Source organism: Salmo trutta, chromosome 16 (assembly GCF_901001165.1).
Source record: "Salmo trutta chromosome 16, fSalTru1.1, whole genome shotgun sequence".
In the NCBI taxonomy this organism is placed as follows: domain Eukaryota; kingdom Metazoa; phylum Chordata; class Actinopteri; order Salmoniformes; family Salmonidae; genus Salmo; species Salmo trutta.
In genome coordinates this window covers 19,668,246-19,690,745 of record NC_042972.1, presented here as the reverse complement: position 1 = coordinate 19,690,745, position 22,500 = coordinate 19,668,246, and the positions used below count along the sequence as shown (strand labels likewise).

Below are 22,500 nucleotides of genomic sequence, written 5' to 3'. Positions count from 1 at the left end.
ATGCTGTTTATAAAGATCAACACATGCCAGATACATTTGAAAGAGCAAGACAGAGTGATACAAGAGAGAGAGTGAGGGAGAAAAATAGAGAGAGGGAGAGAGGGAGAGAAAGAAAGATAGAGAGAGAAAGAAAGAGAGAGAGAAAGAAAGATAGAGAGAGAGACCAGAGAGAAAGAGAGAGACCAGAGAGAGAGACCAGAGATGGTGTACCTTGCAGGCCACTCTATGAGGACAGAGTTTGCCGAAGCCCAGAGGAGGCTGAATGCGTCGGAGCAGAGTGACCACGTCCAGATGTTTAATCCTGCCCCTGTGTCAGAGAGAGAGGGAGAGAGAGAGAGAGAGAGAGAGAGAGAGAGAGAGAGAGAGAGAGCAAGATATAAAAATACACTCAGACTATTGCAACAGAACAGCCAGAAATTAATCTCAAACATAATCTCACACAGGTTAATACAGACAAATATTTGCACTAAATAGACACACAAAACACACTTACTTGGCCTCTGGGTCATACTCAGACCAGATCCTCTTAAACTCGTCCAAGTGGTGAGGACCCAGGATCGACCAATCACGAGTCAGATAGTCAAAGTTGTCCATGATAACAGCCACAAACAAATTGATAATCTAGATTAGAAGAACAGAATAGGCCACAGTTATTGTGGGAATGTAGGTCTGTATCTGTGTGAGCATATTTGTGAGAATTTATAGTGTACACCTGTATGTTGGTGTGTATGTGTTTGAGTGTGTGTCTGCTGTGTGTATAATAGGCTTGGGCAGTTTCCAGATTTTCATATCTTCATACCAACCTTCTCTCATCCCAGGATTTATGGTATTACTGGCATAGCACACAAGGGGGTGCTAAAAACGCATGAAGAGCCCATTTGGCCTCTATTACCAGAATGCTAACAAAATAAGCACAAACTAATTATGAAATCACATAGACGCTGTTAGCTAAATGCTAATGAGTGAAAACAAACATAAACTAATTGCAAAGATAGGCAAATTAAGCTCATAGTTATGCAAGCATAGCTAGCAGCTACCAAATGTTATTTTCGGTGAGTGTGGACATTTACAAGTGAAAGTGAATGAGAAATTGTGCAAATGAACAAAGTTGCGATGCATGCTTTTCTGAAGAAAGAGCAGCATGTGTACATGGAGCAGAGGGGAGAAAAAAGGAGGAGAAAAAAATGCTAGTAGGAAGCACAGGGAAAAAATGGCAGCTGTAAAGATAACTCATCCAGAGCACTTTGACTCCTGGTAGAAAGGCATTATAAGATATCTGATGGCAAACATTTAGTAGTGAATTGCATACAAGTATAACTTCATTATCTCATGTGCACCACACACCTGAGACTCACCGCTAGATATAGAACGCTATGGACTCAGCAGCTCTCTTTCTTCCGTTGTGCTATTTACAAACACGTGACTGGCTCAACTGTTCTGGGGAACTACGGTAACCTTCATAATGTAAAATAACATGACAGGTGAAATGAAGAACGCAATCTGCTTTATCTCCTAACGTATTGCACAATTTGACTGCAGGTATTAACTTTAAACGTAGCTACAAATATTCACATTTACTGTTAAATAGTTTTGACGATATTGACGGTATTGAAAAACCATCCCGTGGCTGTTTCCAAATACCCCGGTATACGGTATATACGGTATACAGCGCAAGCCTAGTGTATAAGTGTGTCCAGTATGTACAGAACAGTGTGTATCTAAGTGTATTTATGCACCAGGAAGGCACAGAGCATGTAGAAGCTGATGAAGTAGATGTAGGCGAAGCTGGCTCCACAGGTCATCTCCTCTCCAGGGTTGTAGTCAGACTCTGGGTCACACAGCTTTCCAGACACACACGCCAACATGATCTCCTGCCACGCCTCCCCCGTGGCACACCTGGGACCAAGACATGACTCGTCAAGATACCTCAGCATAACCTTTGCACAACCTATTCACAACCATATGTCATCAACATATCTCCTTACCTCGCCTGTGGTACACCTGGGACAAAAACATCACTCATCAGATAGCCTAGTCAGCATTACCATAACCTTTTCACAACCACATCTCCTGATGAAGACTTTTAGGGATAGTTTGGGATTTTGGCAATGAGGCCCTTTATCTACTTCCCCAGAGTTGGATGAACTTGTGGATACCATTTTTATGAAATTTTAGAAGCCAATGCTAACTAGCTTAGCACAGAGACTGGAAGTCTTTGGATACAGCTAGCATAACTTCCTTTATGCTGGACTTCATTGCTAAATTCCCAAACTATCCCTTTAAGGGTCAAAACGTTGTTAAAGGTAACTTTAGAGGAATGATGTTGCACGAGCAGCAATGCAGAATTTGCGATGAGGAAGAAGTATGACTTCGCTCTCAGACAGTCACATGTAGTATCTGTGCATGTGTTAGCCATGGGACCGAAATAGCAAAGAAGTTTAGTCTTGCGCTTCAACGCTACATCGTCTGGGTGAAATCTGCCCCTGTGACCCCTCACGCTGACCCCCTGACCCCTATAGACCTAAAGAGCAGCAACACGGCCTGAGGGAAGGTCTGAAAGTTGTTGTTCCTGTTGATGTGGGTGCCGTCCACCATGGCTACCTTCCCGAACACCTGAAACAAACAGTATAGATTAAACAAGGGTCAGTTTACATACTGTGTGAAGAACAGGGTTGTGTTCATTAGAGTATGCAATCGAAAACTATTTTACTACTCTTTATAAAGAGGTTTGGTGAGGCTGTTACTGTGAGACTGACCCAGGTGTACTGTTACTCTTTATAAAGAGGTTTGGTGAGGTTGTTACTGTGAGACTGACCCAGGTGTACTGTTACTCTTTATAAAGAGGTTTGGTGAGGCTGTTACTGTGAGACTGACCCAGGTGTACTGTTACTCTTTATAAAGAGGTTTGGTGAGGTTGTTACTGTGAGACTGACCCAGGTGTACTGTTACCCTTTATAAAGAGGTTTGGTGAGTCTGTACTGTGAGACTGACCCAGGTGTACTGTTACTCTTTATAAAGAGGTTTGGTGAGGTTGTTACTGTGAGACTGACCCAGGTGTACTGTTACTCTTTATAAAGAGGTTTGGTGAGGTTGTTACTGTGAGACTGACCCAGGTGTACTGTTACTCTTTATAAAGAGGTTTGGTGAGGTTGTTACTGTGAGACTGACCCAGGTGTACTGTTAGTCTTTATAAAGAGGTTTGGTGAGGTTGTTACTGTGAGACTGACCCAGGTATACTGTTACTCTTTATAAAGAGGTTTGGTGAGGTTGTTACTGTGAGACTGACCCAGGTGTACTGTTACTCTTTATAAAGAGGTTTGGTGAGGTTGTTACTGTGAGACTGACCCAGGTGTACTGTTACTCTTTATAAAGAGGTTTGGTGAGGCTGTTACTGTGAGACTGACCCAGGTGTACTGTTACTCTTTATAAAGAGGTTTGGTGAGGTTGTTACTGTGAGACTGACCCAGGTGTACTGTTACTCTTTATAAAGAGGTTTGGTGAGGTTGTTACTGTGAGACTGACCCAGGTGTACTGTTACTCTTTATAAAGAGGTTTGGTGAGGTTGTTACTGTGAGACTGACCCAGGTGTACTGTTACTCTTTATAAAGAGGTTTGGTGAGGTTGTTACTGTGAGACTGACCCAGGTGTACTGTTACTCTTCATAAAGAGGTTTGGTGAGGTTGTTACTGTGAGACTGACCCAGGTGTACTGTTACTCTTCATAAAGAGGTTTGGTGAGGTTGTTACTGTGAGACTGACCCAGGTGTACTGTTACTCTTTATAAAGAGGTTTGGTGAGGTTGTTACTGTGAGACTGACCCAGGTGTACTGTTACTCTTTATAAAGAGGTTTGGTGAGGTTGTTACTGTGAGACTGACCCAGGTGTACTGTTACTCTTCATAAAGAGGTTTGGTGAGGTTGTTACTGTGAGACTGACCCAGGTGTACTGTTAGTCTTTATAAAGAGGTTTGGTGAGGTTGTTACTGTGAGACTGACCCAGGTGTACTGTTAGTCTTTATAAAGAGGTTTGGTGAGGTTGTTACTGTGAGACTGACCCAGGTGTACTGTTAGTCTTTATAAAGAGGTTTGGTGAGGTTGTTACTGTGAGACTGACCCAGGTGTACTGTTACTCTTTATAAAGAGGTTTGGTGAGGCTGTACTGTGAGATGAAGAAGAATATATTTTGGGGAGAATGGTTTAGTAACAAATAGTTTCTCAGTTTCAGTGACTCACCTGCATGCCGATGACAGCATAGATGAAGAAGAGCATGGCGATCAGAAGGGCGACATAGGGCAGAGCCTGGAGGGAGAGAGAGAGAGGCAGAGAGAGGGCAGAGTGAGAGAGCGAGAATGAGAGTGAGAAAAATGAGAGAAATGGTAAGGAGATGAGAATGAAAGAAGGAGGATTAGAATCAGAGGGAGAGAAAGAACGAAAGAAAGAAAGAGGAAGACAGAAAGCGAGAGGAAAGGAGACAGAAAGAAAGAGACCAGAGTTAGTTCAATTCATTAATAGCCTGGTAAATGAGCTTAGTGGATGATGCCTACTTACCTGAAAGGACTTGATGAAGGTCCACAGGAGGGTGCGGATGCCCTCCCCTCTACTCAGCAGCTTGACCAATCGCATGACTCGGAACAGTCGGAAGAAGGTGATGGAGATGCGAGCACTGTCCTCCGTGTTCTGTAGGAGACGGAGGCAGCATCAGAGGATCGGAGTGTGTGTGTGTGTGTGTGTGTGTGTGTGTGTGTGTGTGTGTGTGTGTGTGTGTGTGTGTGTGTGTGTGTGTGTGGAAAGCCAGCATGAGGGCTCAGACTAGAATGGAAGGTGGCCGGTGAGCAGGAGAAAGAATATACAATATGTAGAGTTCAAAAGGTACTCACACTCAAAACCATGAAAAGGAATAACCTGTGTACACAGGGAACCTGGCTGTGCTTCAATGCCTGGACCAGCACTTAACAGTACTCAAAGTACTACATGCATGTATACTAAATCAAATGTTGATACTAAAGGTGATTGGCCTTTACTGAGACTGAGATGTGAGATGTATATGAGCTGATTCAGCATGTATTGCATCTTTACTCAACTAACATCTCTGAGGGTTGTTTGAGGGATGGTGGCGATTTTACGTATCCTGGTGATTCATCTTTGATCAAGTTTGCATTATATTTCACATTAATCTAAGTATCATGTTATGGACATCAAGACACTTTCTGTTCAAACCAGATGAATCCTGGACTTGTTGCATCTACAAGGGCAGAGTTTCCCAACCCTCTCCTCAGGGACCACCAGCCATTTCAAACATTTGTTGTAGCCCTGATGACGAGAAGTTGGGGAAACAGAGGTGGGGTAAACTCTGTGGGAGGAGTTTTGAGTGACAGAGTGGGAGGAGTATTCCCATATGCAGTTTAGCTGGAGTGTATCTGCTATGTAACTGTATCTAAGAGGCTGGTGGTGAAGTTTTGCCAGGAGCCCTGCTACAGTACAGACAGACCTACAGGGGGACAGGGTGCATGCTGTAGGAAAGAAAACCTTGCCATAACTTGACTGGACACATCAGCACAAGCATGGCACCCTCGGTCCAGAGTCACTGCATGCGGAGTCACAGTGGGACTAACCCCCCCAGAGAGGTCAGCCAGCAGGGGTCAGAGGTCATAGCAGAGGTCATGATCCCAACCCCATAGGGTCATCCATGGGTCACTGCCGCACGCAGACGGCACATGGCACAGCAGAGACCATGCAGCGGTGTCAGCGATACAAACGTGAGGAGGAGCAGACAGAACAGCCCTCACCATGGGGATGCACTCCGCCACGTTTGAGTGACCGACACACTCTTCTTCAAAATAATAACCCCAAACCAAAAAAGGAAAATGAAGAGCAAAAAAACTCAAACAAATAATACAACCAAAAAGAACCATAAAGAAACCAAACCAAACCAATCTCAAAATGAAAACAGAACTTTTTAATTGTATAAATTAAAAAGGCGAGGTTTTAGAAGAGGCCATGTAGAAGATTAGAGGAGGTTATATAGATTGAAGACGATAAAATAAAGACCAACATAAACCAATGCAAGCCCAGAGAAGACAGGGCCCTGATTGGGGGAAGAGCATCTTACCCCCGACTCATCCAATTGAGGAGCCTCCGTAGGCTTTAAATCAAAGACCTGTGTTAATGACTCACACAACGTTATCACAACCCTCAGGTCTCCCTTATACTGTAACACAATATTATCACCATGTTTAAGATGTATGCACCATTAAAGACACACGTAACTACATATACTGTCACTACACTTAAATTAAACTTACGTTAGGTTTAAGACTGACACAACATTGTCTCGACACTTAACGTTTATACACTGTTTTTGTAACATTGAAAGACCGACCGACTCACACCTAAATCACAACCCCTAGGTAACATAACGGTGATGACACGCAGAACAGAATCTTAACACTTTAAACGTTTAAGACTGTCAGACAACATACTGTGACGCTTAAGAACCTCTATGTGGTGCTTACGTTGCATTTAAGACTGACACATAGCATTAAGACAATATAACACTTAAGTTAACGTTTAAGAGCGAAACACAACTTTATCACTCCCCCTGTGTAATGGTAATGACTGACATACATTATCGTAATGGTTTTAAATGGTTTAAACAGCAAGATGAAAAAGCTTGTGGCTCTACATATGGATAATGCTATAACAATGTTTCTGAAACATTATTTGACTGACGCAGACTGTTATTATGATGCTTATGGTCATGATGTTCCAAACATAATGTTAACTTGACTATAACAGTGTTATTTTAGTGATAGTCGCACAACCCATATATAACCCATTTATACCTGTCAACCGGTTATAATACTACAACTTCTTCTCCTCTCCTACTCATATAATGTCTTGTCCAAAGATTCCTTTCAGATTACTTACATTCAGTTTTTCTACTTCAACATTTCACTTAAGGGGCTGGACATGCAGGCTAAAACTGTAAATCAAACACTGTCTTATGCTAACTGACACTCTCGCTTTCTCCCACACACAAATCCACACAAACACACCTCACCAACACACATTTAGTAAAATATTACATACAAAGGTAGTCACAGGTGTTTTAAAATATCATATTGTATTAGTCACAACTCTTAAAGGTCCAATGCAGCTGTTGTTCACCTCAATATCAAATAATTTCTGGGTAACAATTAAGTAACTTCATTAAAATGGTCAAAAAGAAACAACAATAGCTTTTTAGCAAAGGGCAATTTCTCAAGCGAGAATTTTGCTAGGACTGTCTGGGAGTGGTCTATTAACTAATTTACAGCATGGTGATGTCACCATGGAACAGCCAAAACAGGTTTTAATTTCAGGCACTTTTCAAACAGCTCTTACACTAAAATGGCATTAGCATAATTTTCACAATTTCACAGTATTATTCCAACCTTATAGTGTGTAAATATATATAATACAAGGTTTTTGATTGCACTGGGCCTTTAAAAATGCAGCTATATGGGAAAACAGTATATTCTTCATCAAAACACAGCTGTGAAAACTGTGAAAGAAACTGTGAGAGAAACTATGAACCATTGTATGATTTCAGATGTATGATTTCACGACAACAGTACAGGAAGAACAGTGAGCGATGTCGTCAACAGTGGACAGTATGAGTAGAGTAACTCCAGACAGACATGCCTTCAGTTCATTCATCTCCTACAGCGCAGTGGTTCACGCTGAACAACAGGAACGTGATGAGGTGCGGAATGAGCAAGAAATCATAACACATGGAATAATAAAGCTTGAGGAGGTTCTTTAGCTAATCCTGGTCAACCAACAGCATTTGATAGAGCATGCGTTCAGCATCGCCATGTTGTTGCAGACAAGCACCGCACACATACACGCAAGACAAGTTTTGATGATGAGGAGGAGGCGGCATTAGGAGCCGTTAGTGGTATCTGTTAGCATCGCACGCAGCAACCCCATGCATGTCGAGTCAGTCAGTGACCTGCATCAGAGTCACCGCTAGGGGGCGCTCTCATCGTCCAGTGCAGGGAGAGAGAGGTTAAAGAGAGAGTGAGCGGAGGGAGGAGAGGAAGAGAGAGAGAAAGATAGAATGTTTGGGATAGAGAAAGAGGGAACGAAAAAAAGAGAGAGAAACAGAATATAGGAAGGAAGAGACAGCGGTGAGAAATATCAAGTGACTGAAAGAGTTCAGAGAGCGAGAGAGAGCGAGAGAGAGAGAGAGAGAGAAAAAAGAAATGGCCATGCACCTGACTGAAGGCTACACACCTGGCCCTTCTCTACACATGAGCTCCATTGTGAGCTTTAAGAGCTCACTACATAGGAAGACAGAACAGAAGACAGAGACAATCACTCACAGAGACACAAACACAAGATCAACAAAGAACCTCACAGTCAGCTACTGCATTGATTGAACCACCATCAGTGTGATAGAGATGACAGTCATGATAACTTCCATCACACCTGCTGATGGGCTATAAGTGCACTGGTTCTTACATGAGGCTCATACACTGATTGTAAATGAACATTAGTTTAGCCTGCTACTTTTAGTTCCATGTGCATCTATCTACATTGCCTGTGTTTGTGATTCAAGTTTGACCCTGATTGAAATTGATATTGACCGTGACGCTTTAATTGTGTTGCTCAGCAGAAGCAGACCCTACACAATTTTGTGGAAAGAAATATAATGTATAAGTATGTTTCTCAATCCCATATTAAATCACCTCTGTCTGTACATTCTATTTCTATGTGTAGCATTGTGCCCTAGCTTTGCTCTGAGCTCCAGGGCCATTCTGTCTGGAGGAGAAACAGATAAGAGGAGGTATGGCGAGAGAGTCAAACTTCACAAAGGGTCACAAATGGTTAGTGAGCAAGTGGACGGGACTGACCGGTGCAGGGCCACGTGCCATCTGTGGGTTGATGGGGGGGGGGGGGGGGGGGCAGGACATGGGGAGGATGTTAGGGGGATGGGAACACCTGACACTTTCCCAGCATGCATCAGGAGAAGAGGTACACAGCCCAGTGATTGGGTAACAACAAGGAGCAGCTATACCACACATAAACATAGATCCTAGATCACAAGTTAAAACAGCCAAACTGAGTGTAGTTTCTGATCTAGTCTATGACAGACAGTGGGACAGGTCAGCAGCATGCAAACCAACAGTCAATGAAGGATGAAATGGGCCTCGCAAGGTCCTCTGTCAAAGGCCTTGTGAAATCAACACCAAACCATCAAACAACACACATATACAAGGCCTGACTTTAACACATAAACACACGGAAGGATGCGCACACACACACACACACACACACCAACATGCATAAGTATCCAACATATGCATGTTAAAACACAGGAAAAACACACCAGCTCTTACACAGACACTCATGCACTAACACATTCATATCCACATAAACTAGGAACAGACACTAACACATTCATATCCACATAAACTAGGAACAGACACTAACACATTCATATCCACATAAACTAGGAACAGACACTAACACATTCATATCCACATAAACTAGGAACAGACACTAACACATTCATATCCACATAAACTAGGAACAGACACTGATACACTGACATATGGTGACTCCAGAGAAACAGCACTGCAGCTCAGAAAGTAGAGCACTCGGAGACATAGAGAGAGAGAGAGAGAGAGAGAGAGAGGGAAGAGGGAGAGGGAAGAGGGAGAGAGAGAGTTGAGCAGTAAGGCTCTGCTACACTTCACCTATAAATAAGCACCTTTACTGAATCTACTCAATATGAAAAACAATGTACGTGTGTGTGTGTGTGTGTGTGTGTGTGTGTGTGTGTGTGTGTGTGTGTGTGTGTGTGTGTTCATTGTCAGCGGATACATGTCCATGACATTCTGGGATATGTATTGATTAAACACATTATTGACATTATGTATGAGCATTGCACAGTGCTGTATGTGACCTAAAAGAGTGCTACGTTAGTAAAGTTCTGTTAGTAGCAGTCATTATAATAGAGCACTGTCCATCAAGGCCATGCAGAGAACAACGTTATAGCAGTAGTCTGTTACAGTAGCTGGAAGTAGCAGTCATCCAGCATTTTACCCTGTCTTGACACAATAACTATACCAGTCCAAGACTTAACCTGGGTTATCTGATTAACAGATGACTCTAGATTTCCTATAGCTTTTTTAATGACATTAATTCAGAACAATTCTTTGACCAAGACGATAAAACACTAGATGACTAATTGTATTGAGTTTCTTAATCCCTTTACACTATAAATTGGGTCCCGAAGATAAAGTTGTTATGAAACAGATTAACACGCAAAACAGGGAGATGGATCATTGCCATACTTGCCTCTACAAGTTTCTATGGAAACAGAATGAACAAGAGGTATAAGGGTTAGAAAACCAAGCGGATACATAGCAACATCACACGGCTGTAACCCAACTATAGATCCCCATGGTTACAAAGCGTGGGACACCTCTATCGGGAAACGTCCATGTATACAGAGGCATCGTAACAGCTGTTCAAACAATAAAACATTTCATCATATCATACCATATAATACCATTGTAAAGATCTGAGTAGCACAAAAACACTGCCCTAGGCAAAGGGGTTCATTTCTATAGTGACATTTTTCAGACAGGACAGTAGAAGACAACAATCACAGTCCAACTGAAGCCTTACAGACAAAGCCAATGGATATATGACCTAAACATAATGTTATCAAACACTAACAAAAGCCAATAGGATCTATTCTACACATGATCCTTTTTAGACACATATACAGTACATTTCCTAATCATCTATAGTGATTTGAGTGTTCATTTTACTGTGGGCATTACTGTAAATTAGGAGCAGCAGAATTGTAGTACCAACTAGCTAACATGGGGGCACTGTGGGCCTAATGTAAAATACTAGAATTCATGAGGGGAGAGGGAGAGTGCTATGAGGAGGATGCTTGGATTTACTCTCTCAGTCTAATGTTTACTGAATGTTAGCACAAGCACCTTCCTCAATCTCAGAACACACTTGGGAATAATGCTGGTGCTACTGTCAATTCTGGCGTTATCGTAAGGCTTCAGTTCCACGAGAGAGGCAGAAAAGGCAGTACTTACATTCACTTCAGTGATAGCAATATCAACGACGCTACCAACTACAATTAAGGCATCAAATGTGTTCCACGCGTCAGTGAAATAGTGCTGTTAACGGAAGCCACAGCACACAAGGGGAAGAGAGGGGGATGAAAAAGAAAGAGAGAAAACAGAGAAGATGACAGAGGCAATAATGTTATTGTGAACGAGAGAGAGAGAGAGAGAGAGAGAGAGACAAAATGAGAAGAGAATAAGTGTGAATAGGATTGTGTAGGGAGGCAGCAGGTAGGGCCAGATAAGGAGAGAAAAAAGACAAATAGAAAAGTAGCCATTAAGACCTGAGAAATCAATAACAGATAGACTGAGTAGGCCCTTTGGTAGCAGAGGAGCTGAAGTCAGCAGAAACAGCAGGCCATATAACCAAAGACCAGCGGGTGCATTCAGTGAGGTAAAACGTCCAGCATGTCGCAGATAGAAATGTAACAAATAAAGCTAATACAATTGCCTATTCTATCTAACAGTCATATCTGTTCTACACAATACATTTCTATCTAAACGTTCTGTAACGGTACACCCTCTTGAACACACCCCAGAACATAGATACATAGAGGGAGGACAGATGACCGGGGACAGATCAGACGGGACAGATCAGACGGGACAGATCAGGGGCGGGGCCAAGGAGGGTGGGGCTTACTTACATCAATCTCACTGAGCACAATGTCTACTATGCTGCCCATCACCACCAGGGCGTCGAACACATTCCAGGCATCCCCAAAATACCCCTGAGTGAGGTCAGGGGAGTAGGCAGTGGTTAGGTGGTGAGGTTAATACTGGGCTACTGGTGTCATTTCAGTTACTTTCAAATGTTATCTGCATGTTTAATGCATCTATTCCACTGTACAACTTTATTGTAAATGACAGTATGTAATAAAACATGTTGATAGAAATACTGTGAGCTCTAAATGTTAAGGTATTAGAAAGTTATCTAGGTCACTGGTTAGTGTTCCCAGGTATGCACTAGTCGGTGAGAGTCACAAAGAGACAGAGAGAGAGACAGAGAGAGAGAGAGAGTTGGAGAGAGAGAGACAGAGAGAGAGACAGAGAGAAAGAGAGAGAGAGAGAGAGTTGGAGAGAGAGAGAAAGAGAGAGAGAGAGAGAGTGAGAGAGAGAGAGAGAGAGAGAGAGAGAGAGAGAGAGGGAGAGAGTTGGAGAGAGAGTTGGAGAGAGAGAGAGAGAGAGAGACAGAGAGTTGGAGAGAGAGAGTTGGAGAGAGAGAGAGTTGGAGAGAGAGAGAGAGAGAGAGACAGAGAGAGAGAGAGAGAGAGAGGGAGAGAGAGAGAGAGAGAGAGAGAGTTGGAGAGAGAGAGAGAGAGCGAGAGAGAGAGAGAGAGAGAGAGAGTTGGAGAGAGAGAGAGAGAGAGAGAGAGAGAGAGAAAGAGAAAGAGAGAGTTGGAGAGAGAGAGAGAGAGAGTTGGAGAGAGAGAGAGAGAGAGAGAGAGAGAGAGAGAGAGAGAGAGAAAGAGAGAGAGAGAGAGAGAGAGAGAGAGCGAGAGAGAGAGAGAGAGAGAGTCCTGTCTTTAGGCACTGCACCACACCACTCAGTCTCTTACTGGGTCCCTGTCCTTCTTCTCAACACACAGCTGTGTGTGGTCCACCAGGTACAGTAGGGGGTAGGGAGGAGCAGGAAGGGGTAGGGCAGGGTGTAAACAAGTCAACAACCAACAAATGAAGGTACTGTACTGTACACACAATAACCAAAGACACCTACAAACATAACAGCCACAGACAATACACCCACAAAATAGACAAATGGGGATCTATGTGAGACGCACGACTATGTATGTGTGTGTGTCCGTCTGTGTGTCCGTCTGTGTGTCCGTCTGCGTGTCCGTCTGCGTGTCCGTCTGCGTGTCCGTCTGCGTGTCCGTCTGTGTGTCCGTCTGTGTGTCCGTCTGTGTGTCCGTCTGTGTGTCCGTCTGTGTGTCCGTCTGTGTGTCCGTCTGCGTGTCCGTCTGCGTGTCCTTCTGCATGTCCGTCTGTGTGTCCTTCTGCGTGTCTGTCTGCGTGTCCGTCTGTGTGTCCGTCTGTGTGTCCGTCTGTGTGTCCGTCTGTGTGCACACATGCATGCATTTGTGTGTGTGTGTGTGTCTGCGGGTGTGTGTTTGTGTGTGTGTCCTTACCCGAGGTTTGAAGGCGATGAGTTTGAGCACCATCTCTGCAGTGAAAACAGCAGTGAAGACCATGTTGAGGATGTCCATCACATAGTTAAATGTTGCAGACTGGCCATAGTGCTACAGGACAGGGAGATAGAGAGAGGGATAGAGGGAGATAGATGGAGAGATGGAGAGGGAGATAGATGGAGGGAGATAGAGAGAGGGATAGAGGGAGATAGAGAGAGGGATAGAGGGAGATAGAGAGAGGGATAGAGGGAGATAGAGAGAGGGATAGAGGGAGATAGAGAGAGAGATGGAGAGGGAGATAGAGGGATAGAGGGAGATAGAGAGAGAGAGATGGAGAGGGAGATAGAGACAGAGGGAGAGATGGAGATAGAGAGAGGGATAGAGGGAGATAGGGAGATAGAGAGAGGGATAGAGGGAGATAGAGACAAAGGGAGAGATGGAGATAGAGAGAGGGATAGAGGGAGATAGAGAGATGGATAGAGGGAGATAGAGAGATGCATAGAGGGAGATAGAGAGAGGGATAGAGGGAGATAGAGACAGAGGGAGAGATGGTGAGGGAGATAGAGAGCGAGATGGAGAGAGAGATGGAGAGAGAAATAGATGGAGAGATGGAGAGCGAGATAGCGTGATAGAGAGGGAGGGAAGAAGAACAATCAAGGTGTTTTATTTCTAATAACAGGAGTATAATAACAAATGTTACGACAAGACTACGGCCTCTGAATGGGTTGGGTTGAGCTTCTCTTACCTGCACAGCCAGGCAGAGCGTGTTGAGCATGATGAGGACGAACATGATGTACTCAAACCCTGTGGAGTTGACCACGTACCAGAACTTATACTGGTAGGGGTTCTTAGGGATGTACCTCCTCAACGGATGGGCCTTCAGGGCATACTCCACACACTGACGCTGTAGAGAGAACCCACACATATTATTCATTGTATACCTGTACACACAGTATAATATACACCAGGATTTCCGTTGGCTGGTAATAAACGGCTTTTGGCCAATAAACATTTTGAAAAGCCGTTAAATAAAATACCCAAGAAGACTCGAGGCTGTAATCGCTAACAAAGGTGCTTCAACAAAGTACTGAGTAAAGTATCTGAATACTTATGTAAATAAGGTATTTCTGTTTTACATTTTTTATATATATATTTTTGATGTAAAAACCTGTTTTCATATTGTCATTATGGGTTATTATATGTAGATTAATGAGGAAAAATTATAATTTCATCAATTTTAGAATAAGGCTGTAACGTAACAAAATGTGGACAAAGTGAAGGAATACTTTCCGAATGCACTGTATAATTCTGTGGAATTAAACTGGCTCGTGTGTACAGTATATTCCTTATGTATCTTATTTATCACATGCGTACAGCATACAGATACAGAGCCTTTGAGCGGGAAATCTGTCAGACAGCGTGAAAGCTGCTGCTACAGCATCTCAAACAGCAAATGCATAGGCAACGGAAGGCAGGCTTCCTACTACAGTACATCATTTGTGGCATGTCTTACCTTGCCTAAAAGTAGCCTAGCCAAAATCACACCATATCCATGGAGGCAATTCTTTTCTATAATCTTTCTTTCATTGTCCAGTAGACAAAGGCACAACCCTAGTCATATTAACAACCCATGCTAGTTGTTGCATATTTCATCTCCCCTCTTTCTAAATTTCAAACAGATATTTTTATCTCTGTCACATGAAACTGCTCGCAGGTGCGTTTTGACAACAGTGTTTTCCCATTATGGAACAAACATTTGCGCCTAGCCTACTGCCTTGTGCACGTTGCTGCTCTCATAATGTGAAGAAATAATAGTTTATCAATGTTTTAAACTAAACGTTCTGATCTGTTCCATCAGACTCATTGCTTTTTAAAGTTTTAGATTTTTGCAGCCGAGGCCTACTGGTTGTATGAACTAGGGATCTATCATCCTACAGCTGTTCCAGAGTCAGTTTGGAATAGACTATTTCTTTCTCTCCAAGCGAACCAATAGAATAGGCCACTTTTCTACTACGAGGGATAGTAGATTGACACAGGCTAGTGATGTTGCTGTTTGTTACTCGTCTTGTCGGCTGTTAGAACAGTTATTCTAACAGGTTCAAAGTGCACATCAGAATTCCGTAAGAAGGACCAGCCATCATTGCATCCTCTGTTAATATGAAAGACTATAATCTGAATGTGATTTCTGTCACTCTGAGCAGCCATAATCAGGTTACGCACCCAACACATATGGGTCCGGTACATTTATCAAATGTCAGGTACATTTAAATGCTGCTGGTCAAATGTCTGGAGGCACATTTTCCTAATGGAAACCCTGGTATACACACAAACTGCATAGCAACACACTGAGAACCCTAGTGTGGGGAAGGATGAGCAGACTAGACATGTAGTGCCACAAAACTAATAAACACACATAAACCCCACATGAACACAAACGTACAGATGCACACGCACACACACATATTTTGTTCTTCTAAACACACACACACACACATAAACTGACCTGGTTCTTATCAAGCTCACAGTTCTTGTACTCTTTCTCTCCTTGCTCCTGGAAGGTGACGATGACGAAGCCGACGAAGATGTTCATCATGAAGAAAGCGATGATAATGATATAGATGATGAAGAAGATGGAGATCTCGATGCGGTAGTTGTAGATGGGACCCAGGTTCTCCCTGTTAGAGTCTATGGCCTTGTAGAGCAACCTGAGAGGGAGAGAGAGAGGAGAGGAGAGAGAGAGGAGAGGAGAGACAGAGAGGAGAAAGAGAGGAGAGAGAGAAATAGGAGAGAGAGAGATAGAAGAGAGAGAGATAGAGAGTGATAGGAGAGACAGAGAGAGGAGAGAGGGAGAGAGAGAGAGAGAGGGAGAGGAGAGAGAGAGATAGGAGAGACAGAGAGGAGAAAGAGAGGAGAGAGAGAAATAGGAGAGAGAGAGATAGAAGAGAGAGAGATAGAGAGAGATAGGAGAGACAGAGAGAGGAGAGAGAGAGAGAGAAAGAGAGGGAGAGGAGAGAGAGAGATAGGAGAGACAGAGAGGAGAAAGAGAGGAGAGAGAGAAATAGGAGAGAGAGAGATAGAAGAGAGAGAGATAGAGAGAGATAGGAGAGACAGAGAGAGGAGAGAGAGGGAGAGAGAGAGAGAGAGGGAGAGGAGAGAGAGAGCGAGAGAGAAAGAAGACATTTTTGTTTAATTGTTATTTTTTATACACAAAAATATGAAAGTGTTTATTATTGTATTTGAGTATATAATATGAGAGTGTGTCTTACGAAGGCCAGCCCTCGAAGGTAGACACGGTGAAAAGAGCCATCATGGCCATCAGCACGTTGTCAAAGTTGAACTCGCTGTTGTGCCACACTCTCTTTTGGATGGCCGGCTGGTTCACGTCCCCGTCCTTAAAATGGATGTAGGTGCCCCTGGGAGGTTAGAGGTTACAGGGGTCAGAGGTCAGAGGTCAGGATTTAGGGTTAGGCCTATGATGTACAATATATAAACAATATGAATATTGTGGATGTTGTGAATATGTATGTCTATGGGCAACATGCTCAAATCAAAGATACTACAGAACATACTGTAGAGTAAATTACATTTACGGTACAATATGGTACAATATGACTGGTGTCAGTTTACTGTATGTAACTATAGATGGACAAATGTATCAAAAGCAACTGACTTGCATTCGTCTGGGCTGGACTTGGCTTCGTCTGTACAGCGGTAAAACTTCCCCTGTGACGCAAACACACACATCTTCATTGTCTGGGATAGTGTCTACATACAAGGGTCTTATTCATTAGGAGACACCATAGAAAAATGTTTAGCAACGGAAAACAAAAACAAGCATTTCATATTGGATGGGTTTCAGTGGTCCCCCCCTGTTTCAGTCAGTTTTCTTCCAATTTGGTGTTACAGCGCTGACAGTGCTGTTAGGGTAGTGTTATAGTACTGATCTTAGAACCAGTGTTACGGTGCTGACAGTGCTGTTAGGGTAGTGTTATAGTACTGATCTTAGAACCAGTGTTACGGCGCTGACAGTGCTGTTAGGGTAGTGTTACAGTACTGATCTTAGAACCAGTGTTACGGTGCTGACAGTGCTGTTAGGGTAGTGTTATAGTACTGATCTTAGAACCAGTGTTACGGCGCTGACAGTGCTGTTAGGGTAGTGTTACAGTACTGATCTTAGAACCAGTGTTACGGCGCTGACAGTGCTGTTAGGGTAGTTTTATAGTACTGATCTTAGAACCAGTGTTACAGCGCTGACAGTGCTGTTAGGGTAGTGTTATAGTACTGATCTTAGAACCAGTGTTACAGCGCTGACAGTGCTGTTAGGGTAGTTTTATAGTACTGATCTTAGAACCAGTGTTACAGCGCTGACAGTGCTGTTAGAGTAGTGTTATAGTACTGATCTTAGAACCAGTGTTACGGTGCTGACCTTAAAGAGCTGCACTCCTATGCAGGCAAACATGAACTGCAGCAGCGTGGTGACAATCATGATGTTACCGATGGTCCTGATGGCCACAAACACACACTGGACTACGTGCTGCAAGGGTCAAAGTTCAAATGTTAGCAGTCATTGAACGGTAAGATGGCATTACATTGATGAAAGGTCAATATATGTCAAAGAAGAGGAACAAGGAGCTATAGTAATGATACAGCTTCGTGAAGTTGTACTTTTTTTGTTACAAACTATCACAAGTTTACTGTAATTGTTCTACCATTACTGTGGCAAGTAATATGACACATAAAGAGAAAGAGTAGGAGGTTTACAGTCTACCTTGAGACCTTTGGCTCTGTTGATAGCCCTCAGGGGCCGAAGCACACGCAGAACCCTCAGAATCTTCACCACTGAGATGGCAGAGGACCTAAATGTCATCACAGGAACTCACTGTCAGAAACAAACTCGCACTCTCTAAATACAACCATTCACTGCCATATCTAACTGGACCATATCAATTAAAAATGATGTGTTAGGACAGTGTGCAAGAGAGAAAAAACAGAGAGAGAGAGAGGGAATGGGTGAGGAATATGATGAAGAGACAGATAGCAGAGTGAGAGAGAGAGAAAGAGACACAGAGAGAGAGAGGGAGGGAGAGAGAGAGAGGGAGAGAGAGAGAGAGGGAGAGAGAGAGAGAGAGAGGGAGAGAGAGAGAGAGACAGAGGGAGGGAGAGTGAGAGAGAGACAGAGGGAGGGAGAGAGAGAGAGACAGAGGGAGGGAGAGTGAGAGAGAGAGAGAGAGAGAGGGAGAGAGAGAGAGAGACAGAGGGAGGGAGAGTGAGAGAGAGAGAGACAGAGGGAGGGAGAGTGAGAGAGAGAGAGGGAGAGAGGGAGAGAGAGAGACAGAGGGAGGGAGAGAGAGAGAGAGAGGAGAGAGAAAGAAAGGAAACAGTGTGCGTGGAGGGTAGCAGCAGGTACTGACTGGATGCAGAAGGAGACTAGGGAGACCCCAACCACCAGCAGATCCAGCAGGTTGAAGGTGTTCCTACAGAACGCTCCTTTATGGAGGAACGCCCCATATGTGGTCATCTGATGGGAAGGGCACAGTTAGTTAGAGGGGTATCGGACACTAAGAAATACACACATTAACACACATTCACACAAACACAGAGACATACACACAACCCACTGGGCACAAACTGGTTGAATCAACGTTGTTTCAACGTAATTTATCAACATATTGTGATGTGGAATCTACGTGGAAAATATCTTGGATTTGAAGAAAGTAATCAAACAAACTGGAATTAAAGCCAGACTAGGTGGAACTATCCAAGCAGAAGATACATCTCCTTTAAATGTTGATATTTGGCTCCATTGACTAAGAAACACAATTCAATATCACGTTTGAAATAAAATAAATAGACTATTAAGTTGGGGACAAGCTAACAAATGATATGTTGGATTCACATCTCCAACTCAACCAAAAGTTAAAGTTAAAGAATGGGATTTAAGCCAGTGGCTCAAATGGAACAATCCAAGCAGATACATCTCCTTTAAATGTTGATATTTGGTTACGTTGTCAGCCAAACACAATTCAATATTACTTGTGTAATACAGGAAAAGACTACCTTACAAACTAATGTAACATACAACCTTAAAATGAGTAGCACATCCATGGCCACATTTTGTGGTTACTGCAACTATAAAGTTCTTCTTATGTAATAATTTAAAGTGTGCATGTCAAAGATAACAGGTTGTCGCAGGTCTGTGGAAATCTTGGAATTTGGTTGTGCTTTTAGGTGGTTGAAAGCATAGCACATTGGAAATTCAACAAATTTTTGCCTGTGTTTTTGAGTGGGTTGTAATCTCGCTGTTCATCATGTCAACCAAATATTACCCAGTTCTCCACGTTGAAATGACATGGTGTCCCCAGTGAGAAGTACACAATATCACAGTTGTACACCACAAGACAGACACACCTACATAGACAAAGGAGTAGAAACAGCAATAATACAGCACTCACGCTCCCTCACACCCACGTACACCCACATAATTCCACACTCTTGTAGATCACTCTATTTCAGGGTGGCAAGCTCAGACTCAGGCTCAGACAGACTCAGGCTCAGACTCTGGCTCAAACTCAGACTCAGGCTCAGACTCAGGCTCAGACTCTGGCTCAGACTCAGGCTCAGACTCTGGCTCAGACTCAGGCTCAGACTCAGACAGAGCAGTAAAACAGGAGGCTAGCAGCTACCATCGCCACCCCACAGCACACTGGTACATGAATGTAGTAGCAAGTCATTCATTTCCCAATCCGCTAATAACAGGGTCACTCGCAGCAGTAAAACATGCAGTTTATTGCCGCTCTGCGAGAACAGATATTATGTCTACTACCTGAGAGGAACTATAGGATCGAACGCTCCAGCGATTGGAAAACCGAATCCCCTTACTGACACATTCATGTATGGCCGTTTCCCTTAAAGCACATTCCTTCATGTTCTTTAATAGCTCAAATATAAAGGGATAATAAAGCAGCTCCCACTAAAACATGTCAGACTTCAGCAGGCAGAGAAGTAAACAACCCAGCAGAAGGAAGTCTTGTTCAAATCATAAAAGTAAAGTTCATCGTCCTGAGTGCATGTAAATGTAGAGACCAGTAGAACATACAGCGAGGGAGTAAAGAGCTAACTGAGAATGGTAACAGAGAACGCAGCAGGACCAAGCTGACCGGGACGTGTTCATTAGGCACCAAACGGGAAAAAAACAGACCGAAACAGGGAGGACTACCTGAACTGGTCCAATAAGAAATTCTAGTTTTTGCTTTCCGTTGCAAAACATGTTGCTATGGTTTGCCCTAATGAATACAACCCTGGACAGGACTGTGTAGGTTAGGTCTACCCTCTTAACGGTTCTGGAGGAAACACTACATTTCTATGCACTCAGTCAGTCAGGGGAAAGCCCATGCTCCACATGAACATGGTTGGTTTGCCCCCTCTTTTATGGCTTAGTATCTGAATAGCAGTCAGTCAGTATGAGATGGAGTTGGCTTTGACTGGAGATGGCCTTAGATGTTTGTTTTTAAACCCTCCAAAACTCCGCCAATGACTTCTGGGTCAACTTCAGTCGAAACTTCATGTCTTAAACAGTGCATTGATAGCTGTTTCCTTGCACAAAGAGTTGCATCATTTTTTGAAAGTTACACAAAATTGTGTCGTCGGTCGAAATTCCAAAACCTTTTAAACTCAAACGTGACAATCATGATGACACAAATCTGGGTTAGTTTGTGTCTGATTCCTTCCTGGATTATTAGTTTGTTGATTAGTGGAAATTGAACAACTCTTGTGTTAGTCAGTGTGTGTGTAGTAGTAGTCGTGAGTTAGCTAATGATGACAATCTTAAAGTTAAAAGAGGTGCCATGGAGTCAAAAGACAAAGAATAGAAACTGAAAACAAAACAAGGCAGGTAGTACTGTGGTGGCAGCAGGTGACACACAAGGAGAGAATGAAACAAGGCTCTCTGTCGTCATTAACGGGGGTTACCTTCAACATGATCTCAAATGTAAACATACTAGTGAAGACATAATCTGCATAGCCTAGGACCTGGAAGGCAACCAGACGTTGGGAGTGTTACTGTGGGGGGCAGTTAGATGACAGCACAGAGAGGCGGACACAGGCCATTTACCTTCAACAGGATCTCAACAGTAAAGATAGCCGTGAAAGCATAGTCAAAGTAACCAAGTATCTGCAAAAAGCAACGTACATGTTTAACAACGATTATACAGGTTATGCAGCATGTATATTCATCAAAGACATTAGAACAACTAGCTAGAGTGGGATAATCCACGTGTGCAGGAAAGGACTTAATATGCATAAACAGAACATCAACAGTATTCATATAAATGTATCAAATCCATGTACAGTAGAATACAATGTATTTTATAATACACTATGTATTCATCATATAGTTTCATTGAGTGCACCTGCATGATGTCATTATCCCACTACCACAATGACATCATCTTTAAATTCCCGCAGCTTGAGGTTAAGTTAGTATGATGAGTTGAAATAAGGAAACTCAAGTCAATGAACCTGCTGCCTCAGAGCATCATGGGAAAAAGTTCAGGAAAAAGTTATGTTTACCGTAGTACTCTGTTAGTGTACATCAATTGCAACAAACTAAATCACTAAATCAAGGTAAATAATTAACCAATAATTAACCTTACAGAATCTGTCTTTACTGTACATACTATGTACTACTATGAAGCCTATCTGTTGAAAATCAATGGCTGTATACGGTGTGTTCCTCTAACCTAGACAGAAGGCTCCTGTACTTACGATGTTGCGAGCAGAGAAGTTACGTATGGGGTCCTCTGCAGCGAGGGAGACAGAGCTGAGCATGATGAAGACCAGGATGAGGTTGGTGAAGATGTGGTGATTGATGAGTTTATGACATCCCACCCGGATCCTGAGGAGAACAACAGACAATAGACACAGTTCTGAGAACAGGCTCAAGAACAGCCACTTGTTGTGTGTGTGTGTGTGTGTGTGTGTGTGTGTGTGTGTGTGTGTGTGTGTGTGTGTGTGTGTGTGTGTGTGTGTGTGTGTGTGTGTGTGTGTGTGACCTACGGGTTGGTCTTGCTGAAGATGAAGAAGGCGCTGCCATCAGGGATGGGGGTGATCTTCTCCTTCTTCACCAGTTCAGAGATGGGGGGGCGTGGCCCTGCTGGAACCTCCGGCTCCTCCTCCTCCTCTGCTGCACATACAGGCACACACACAGTGAGAGACGGATCACACACACACACACACA

At 43.2% G+C, this 22,500-nt stretch overlaps 1 pseudogene; it reads right to left on the bottom strand.

Annotated features, from left to right (window-relative positions):
- Positions 1-22,500, bottom strand: part of LOC115150244 (voltage-dependent L-type calcium channel subunit alpha-1D-like) — a 131,304-nt pseudogene that overhangs the window by 21,635 nt on the left and 87,169 nt on the right.